The sequence below is a fragment of the Calliphora vicina genome, chromosome 3 (genome assembly GCF_958450345.1).
Source record: "Calliphora vicina chromosome 3, idCalVici1.1, whole genome shotgun sequence".
NCBI lineage: Eukaryota > Metazoa > Arthropoda > Insecta > Diptera > Calliphoridae > Calliphora > Calliphora vicina.
In genome coordinates, this window is record NC_088782.1 from 3,068,756 (window position 1) to 3,075,725 (window position 6,970).

Consider the following 6,970-nt stretch of genomic DNA (forward strand, 5'->3'; position numbering starts at 1 on the left):
CATTATATCATAACATGTTGTTCTCAGATTATGATATCCATAAGTCGAGAACAAAATAATGTGGTAAATACTTCATCATAAAAATTATTGTCACAAAAATATACTTGTTTCTTGTAACCATATATATGATTAAAATGTTGAAATGTTTACAGTGGATATTATTAAATTGTTGCCACGTATGTCAGGTTAGACCTGTTTTACTTAATACAATAACTAAAACCTATATTTTACACCCTGAATATCCTTAATGTAGTTCTTCTTTATTTTTAATCAAGAAGAAATTGTGTGAGTACGACTGACAATTACACATTTGTTTTTTCACCCAAAAGCTGTTTGTAATAAAAATCATTTAAAACAATTTTTAAGACCATCGAAACATATGGATGGCAACATTTGTTGTTCTTATTTTATACAATTTTTTGTTGTACTTATGCCATTTTTTATTTTAAGTATAATTGCTTTTTTTATTTAGTCCTGCGTTTATTTCTTGTTATTGGAAAATATAAAGCAGGATATTTACTCAGCACTCTGAAACCTCCCCCTCCTTAAGTACAAATATAGCGACGGCTTTAAGTAGTTGGACGTATGCAATCGCACCATTTAACTTTTAAATTGTCGTTTTGAACGGTGTTGTCCTTTAAAAAAATTAAAAAAACACCATTTTATTCCTTTTTATTATGGTGTAAGAGAGAAAAACTGACTGCCATCACAAGTATTGTACATTTTCCATGATGGTCGGTTGCTGTTTTTTTTTGTCATTTCACTCGCGTTTTATGGTTTATTAACAGTTAAAGTGCTTTTCTTTATTTTTTTTTTACTTCTCATGTTTAATGTTCAATGTACACAAGATGAAATTGTTACAAATCGCCTTATGATCCATTTTTACCCTCAAAATAATAAAACAAAAAGGAAGAAAAAGTATGAGTTTTATGTTGGATTTTTCATTTAAATTTTTTTTATTTTATTGCGCCATAATTCCTATAATTGTTTTATTATTGTAATGACCGTCTATTAAAAAAGATTTGTTTGTTGTTTATACGCTAGTACTTGCAACAAAAGAAAATTATTTAATGGCAAGTTAATTTTCATTGAAATTGATAATAAAATTATTGTGCAAGCGGTATTTACTACGATTATGTTTGGAAGATTTGTGAGCTACAAAAGTTTACGGGACACCTTCATGGACTTGTTGTTTTAAATATTTTAATTTGCTTAAGCTTTAAACGATATGTGACCATAGGGTTTTTTAGATTGAGAACTTTTTTGGTTAATGGGAATTTCTATATTATAAATATGAACGAAAGTCCTTTGAAAATAACTTTCCGAAAGCTAAAAAATCGGTACTTTAATGGCAGTGATATGAGTAAATAGAAATAGATTTTTGCAAATAGTTTAGGCTATATCTCGAATACTAAGTTCTGTGATCGTTTTAAGGTTTGTAGATTTTAACATCTTTAAATCAATGCATCATTAGTATAAACTGCTTAAGCGTGAATTACAAATAAATTATGAATATTCATTATAACTGACCTAATGACATTATAAACCATGTAACAAGAAATTGAGTCAGAACTATAAATATTTAACTTAAAGAAAAATTAATAATGATTTAAATAATAATTAATCGCCACTCATACATACATCAATCAATCAATTAATCAGTCAGTCAGTCATCGATATTTAAAGTTAAAGCATGAAGAGAACAATGGTGATAATCATCAATTTGTTGCTGTTTTTGTTATTTTGAATGTTAATGATGCTACTAATTAAAATCTACTACTATACTACTTTCAATAGAAACAAATTTTTATGAGTCATAGGTTTAAAAAGAATAAAAAATATAATTAAATAATGAAACCTAAAGAAACTCAGAAGCTCATCATTGTGTGAAATATTTAAATAAAACTAAACAACGAGTAAGCTTGGCGCCACAATCACTCTACAGAACCCCGGCTTGAGTAATGAAGTTGAGAGGCGGTTTGACTAGATGATGACAATGGTGATATATGGAAAAGTATGTCTGCTTGCATATTTTTAAAATTATTTTATGTTTGTTATTGGTCTTTGACATTGCATTTAATTTAAAACTATTATTTCGACATTTGCCATTTGTGCAGATTCAAATTAGTTATAAATTCCCCGATTTGACTGAAAAAGGTTACGTTAGTGATTCAACACTAGTCGAAGCCATTAATGTCTGCTTTGTTCATATTAAAACCCAGCAAAAACACAGTAATAACTTGTAATTATTCTATGACATACTTTTTAATGACTTCTACATACAATCTATATAAGTTGTCGTATAATGACTTATTTATTATTTGTTATATAACTTACTTTCTAGTCTTTTGTACGTCAAGTGAACCCATTTTAAAAAAAAATTAGATTTTGCAAAAAAAGTCAAAAATTGCATATTTTGAGTTACAAAACATATATTTTGATAGATATCCCACTCGCATCCCACTAAGCGACTAAATAGACCTTCAAGGAAAATATCTGAGCTTTCTGTTGAGCAAAAACAAAATATTAAAAAGAGGACACATTTCGAAAAAAAAGTCAACAAAGTTTTAGATTTTGCAAAAAAAGTCAAAAATTGCATGTTTTGAGTTATAAAAATTTTTTTTTTATAGATATCGAACTCGCATCCCGCTAAGCGACCAAATAGGTTCTCAAGGAAAATATCTAAGCTTTATTTTAAGAAAAAAAGGGCCCTTTTTGAAAAAAAAGTCAAACAATTTTTGATTTCGGAAAAAAAATATTAAAATTTTTTTATTTTTTTTTTAAATATTTTTTTTCGAAAGATTGAAGAAATAGCTATCTGAACTATTTGGGACACATTTTGCTAAGAACAATAGGTAATAAGTTACATGGATGAGAAAAATCACATGTTTGGCCAAAATGTCAAATTTTGACCGATCAAGAGTTCAAGAGTTCTTGACCGATCTTGTTGAAAAATTGTGTCTGAATTATTATCCAATAGGTCTATCTTGGTGCAAATTTCATACCGATCGGAAGACATCGATTTTTAAAATCATAATTTTTTTATGAAACACAAGGGTACACTGTACCCTTGTGTGTCATTCCGCTCACAATCGTTGTTGTGAGCGGAATGACAATCTTATATCTACACTTGCCAGGGAATAAAAAATAAACTTTGAAAACAATATACAATTATCGTCATTTCAGTACTTTTCATTAGTATCCAATTTCAGTTCTTAGTTTTTAAAAATTTAACTAAGTGATCTTCAAGATTCCATTTCATAATTCATTTAGCTCAGTAAAGTGAATTGTTCAATTGAACTAATTTGTTCATGAACTACCCAAGTCTACTGACCAGCTATTGATTTATTTAATAACTTTTATTAACTTTGTTAGCATTCTTATTGTTTACAGGATGCCGATAGCAAGAAAGGAATAAATGATAAAGTGAAATACCCAACGAATTCGTTATAACCAATAAAAACACTTTCATTTAGAGCCATCTAAAATGCACATATTTTGTTTTGTTTAAGAGTTTAAGTAAATAACCACATTACATACGCAGTACGTACGGTATGTCAGTAGGTTAAGCATACAGCCAGACACAACTGAAAAACCAAAAAACTTTTAAACATTTGCTGTCGTAATAAGTCTGTTCGTTCGTATGTAGAAACGTTAATGATTTCAATTAAATTCAGCCAAAATATATGCACAGTTAATGGCCTCTCGCTAGAGCAAAAGGCATTGGGGAAAATATGTATTCACACACACATTTGCACATTTAAAACTACTGCGATTACTATCCAGCAAACACACAGATACTCACACACACTGACATAAACATACAGCCAACTTGTTTTGTCTGGTGAATGTCTGGGTCAACGTTTTTTTGAATACGAGTATGCAAAGAATATGTAGTGTAGTATTTTTGAATAATAATTAATTTAGCTGCCTGCCACCATAGAGAGCTGTTAATAAATATGCAACAATTTGAATAATAATACTCATTCGTACATACGTACGTACTACAACTACAACAACAACAGCAACCAAACGTAATGTAACGTAACGTCAAACTCAACCAAAGAGCAGCATATAGAGAGCGAGAGTAGTACTTATGTACGAGCTTAAGCAGCCTCCTAGTGGGGTCTGTCTTCATTTGTGGAAAAACTAAATAAAAATTTGACTTTGAAGAGTAAAAATTCAAATGAAAATGCAAAAATATTCGTAAATATGTAAATATTTATATAGAAGAAACTACAAGCGTCTTCTTCGTTTGGTTTAATGAAAAGCAATAAAAACAACAACAACAACAGCAGCGTAGAGTTTTTCCACTACTCATTTGGAATTCATAACAGCAACAACAAAGTATCAGCAGCAATAGCAGCAGCAGCAGCAGCATTACCATACTTTAAATTTATTCAATTATAAGTCATAAAGCAACAACAACAACAAAAAGAACAAAAGCTACTACACATTTAGGAGCAGTACGCTGCAGTAAATGATGCGTCTCTGTGCGACTAACTGGCTGGTTGCCTGCCTGCCTGTTTGGTTCGTTGGTTGGAAACTTAAATAATTTATTTTAATGTTTTCGTATGTTTGTAGTTGTTACTGAAGACAAGACACAAAAAATTGTTCATATTACACACATACTTACTCTCATATGAATAATTGTAACATTCAAGTTCAAGTTTATCATTATCATTAACATCATCATAATCATTATTATTATTAGCGACGTCGTCGTATTCGTCGTCGTCATCATTATCGGCTGTAATGTAAATTTGAATAAGAATTGTGCTTTTTTTATCGTTCAGACAGCAATGTATGCACCGACAAATTAAATTGAATTTAAAACAAGCCTTTATTTTTTTCGTATTTAAATTTCAAGCTGCTTTTTTTTGATAATTCACCACTCCTTCAATTTTGTTGCGTTTTACTTATTATGTAGTTATAGATGCGGTAATTTGCTTGAACTGATATTGTTAAATTCTCTATAGAGTTGATTTAGTTTATTTGGATTTTTTTTTGTAAAAGTAGTTCATTTTGAAGTTACATTATGTGAAATGATGGCTGAAAAGTAAGATGAATAAATCCACCTGTACATGTCATTCATTATAATGTGACCAAAGGCTAACACAGTGGCCAAAACCTATTAACACCTTGATTGTTGTAAAGGAGATGCGAAGCACAGGACCCACTTTAATAGTATAGTGGTCCTATTGAAGACAGATCGAGAATATCATAGTTGATCGTTTTATTTAACCATTAAATTGAAATCCTAAGTCCATTAATCTATATATATAAAAATTAAATGGTCCATGTATGTAATGTCATCACGTGAGAATTCGATTCGAAATTTTCAGGAGATGGTTTGTAAAGAAAAAAACTTCAAAAATTCCGTGTAATACTCCGATATTTTTTTTTGTGAGTCCAGTCAACTGTAATAAAAAAGCTCCCTAAAGTATGCAGTACAAATTTGCAAATAAATAAGAACTGGCTGGTGAGCGTGGGTTGGAGAAACTTGAAGAACTAACATTAGTAAATGCTACCGGGCGAAGCCGGTGCGATCAACTAGTAGTTTATAATTGTTATCTAAGTTAAATGTTGAAACATTTTCATTTTAAATTTTAAATAGCTTTTCGCCTTAAAACAAGGACATACCAGAAATGGTTTCATACATAAATGAATGAAGGATAATGTTTGTGGAAAATCCAATTGAATTTTCTTACATTGAAAGTGACATGAAAGACTTCAGCATGATGTTTATTTCACATACAGACGGTAATGCTAAAAATAGAATTTTCCCAGTAGTATGTTGAAAAATCCACCGTGAAGTCGATGATAAATGCATGAGCTCTTGTTTAAGAACATATATTAAGTAAACAATTCCATATATAGGGAAACAAATCCCTAATTTCAAAAGCACAGCTAGCAAGGTCATTTAGAAACAACTAGAGGGATGTATTCTGCTGCAACGATTCTTATATACCCTTCACCAAATTATACTTTAAAATAAAAATTTTAAATATTTTTAGGAAAATAAAATTAAAAAAAATTGTTTTTCTAATTTTCTTTTTTGAATTTTTTTAACTTTTAGTGAGACATTTTTTTTGTTTAAAAAAACTCGGGTTAACAAATATTTTTCCAGATTTAGACCCTTTGTAGGTCCGACTTATTGTAGGTCTTTGAAATATCTATCATTAGATATCCACATTGTCCAAAATAGAGGTTGTGTTGGTTTTTGACTTATATCTCAGTTATTTGTGGGCCGATTTTATCGATTTTAAATACCAACCGAACTGGGTCTATAGCGGACATATTGATGGACATGGCTATATCTATCAGCTATCTATAACAATACAGAATATATTGTGTTGGTGCACTTCAACTCATGAAATATGCATTAGTTCATTTCAAGAATCAGAAATTTCATGTGAACCTAAAAAATATTGAATAAACCTAATTTATAGGAAATTGTCCAACGATTTCAAATATACTACTATTATTATAATCTGATTTTTGGTTAGGAGATATAGCCCTTCAAAGTTGACTGATATTCAGTGTTCAAAAAAACATATCAGATACTGTATCTCGAAAACTAGGTAACTAGGTAGGTCATTCTTTTTGCTTCTATTGATATATCTATTTATTAACAAAAGAATAAAAAAATTGTACTGTTTGCTTTGTGTTTGTCCAGGTAAATCGATATTTACCAATTATCCAACTTGATGGAAAATAAAACAAAAAACTTTTTCTGGAATAATTTTAAATCATAAAAGTCTTTAAAAAGAAACGTAAACAAAATTGATAAAATAAACTCACACATTTTTAGACCGATTTCAAAATTTTAAACAATTATGGATAGACAAAGAATTAAGCTTTCATAAAATGTATATCGAAATTGATGAATGAATGAAATATGGAATAATAAAATTCTCAACATGTATGTTGAAGAAAATGAAAACATTTTATCGTGACTAAGTGTTTC